Here is a 1655-nt window from a genome sequence, read left to right on the forward strand (position 1 = left end):
AAATTAAAAACTTCTGCTCTGTGAAAGACAATGTCAAGAGACTGAGAGGAGAACCCAGAGACTGGGAGCATATATTTGCAAAAAACACATCTGATAAAAGACTGTGATCCAAAATATACAAAGAACTTTTAAAATCCAACAATAAGAAAACGAACAGCCCAATTAAAAATGGGCCAAAGACCTTAACAGACACCTCACCAAAGAAGATATACCGATGGCAAATAAGCATATAAGCTCTTTGCTGCATCTGCTCTGACAATGAAGACCATTCTCAGCAATCAAACTGTTGACATTCCAGAAAATGTTGACATCACCCAGAAGGGACACTCAGTTATTGTGAAGGGCTGCAGAAGAACCCGGCAGAAGGACTTCAATCACATCAATGTAGAACTCAGTCTCTGTGGAAAGAAAAAGAAGAGGCTCCACGTTGAGAAATGGTGGGAAAATTGAAAGGAACTGGTACCAGCACTCCCTGTATCATGTACAGAACAGATCCAGGGTGTTACACCGGGCTTCTGATCCAAGATGAGTTCTGTGTCTGCTCACTTCGCCATGAATGTCATTATTTAGGAGAATGGGTATCTTGCTGAAATCCAAAATTTCTTTGGTGAAAAATACATCCACAGGATTTGGATGAGGCCAGGTGTTGCTTGTTGAGCATCTCAAGCCCAGAAAGATGAGTTAATTCTTGAAGGAAATGACATTGAACTTATATCAAGTTCAGTTGCTTTGATTCAGCAAGCCACAACAGTTAAAAACAAGGATGTCAGAAAATTTTTGGATGGTATCTATCAACATGAAAAAAGAACAGTTCAGTAAGCTGATAAGTTCTAAGCCATCCAGCTATAGGAACAAGATGCTGGATGATTCCTAAGACCTATTTGTGATATTTTAAAGATGTAGTAAAAGCCATCTATTGAAAGAAAAAATCGTATGAAAAGATGTTCCACATCATATGTCATCAGGGAAATGCAAATTAAAACAATGAGATACCACTACACACCTATTAGAATGGCAAAAATTCACAACACTGACAACACTGAATGCTGGTGAGGATGTGGAGCAACAGGAACTCTCATTCATCGTTGGTGGGAATGCAAAATGTACAGTCACTTTGGAAGACAGTTTGGCGATTTCTTACAAAACTAAACATACTCTTACCACATGAGCCAGCAATCGTGCTCCTTGGTATTTACCCAAAGGTATTGAAAACTTACATCCACAAAAAAAACCTGCACATGAATGGTTATGGCAGCTTTTCTCATAATTGCCAAAACTTGGAAGCAACCAAGCTGTCCTTCAGTAGGTGAATGGATCAACAAACTGTGGTACATCCAGATGATAGAATACTATTCAGCACTAAAAAGAAATGAGCTCTCAAGCCATGAAAAGACATGGAGGAAACTTAAACGCATATTACTAAGTGAAAGAAGCCAATCTGAAAAGGCTACATATTATATGATTCCAACTATGTGACATTCTGGAAAAGGCAAAACTATGGATATGGTACTTGGCAGGGGTTCGTGAGGGGAGAAGGATGAATAGGTGGATCACAGAGGATTTTTAGGGGAGTGAAAACACTGTACGATACATGTCATTATGCATTTGTCCAAACCCACAGAATGTACAATACCGAGAGTGAACCCTAACGGAAA

The 1655-nt window shown here is 39.2% G+C and overlaps 1 pseudogene; it reads left to right on the forward strand.

Annotated features, from left to right (window-relative positions):
- Positions 1-258: 258 nt before the first annotated feature.
- On the forward strand, positions 259-819 carry LOC106823990 (large ribosomal subunit protein uL6 pseudogene; annotated as a pseudogene).
- The last annotated feature ends 836 nt before the right edge of the window (positions 820-1655 follow it).

The sequence above is a fragment of the Equus asinus genome, chromosome 16 (assembly GCF_041296235.1).
Source record: "Equus asinus isolate D_3611 breed Donkey chromosome 16, EquAss-T2T_v2, whole genome shotgun sequence".
Taxonomy (NCBI): Eukaryota; Metazoa; Chordata; class Mammalia; order Perissodactyla; family Equidae; genus Equus; species Equus asinus.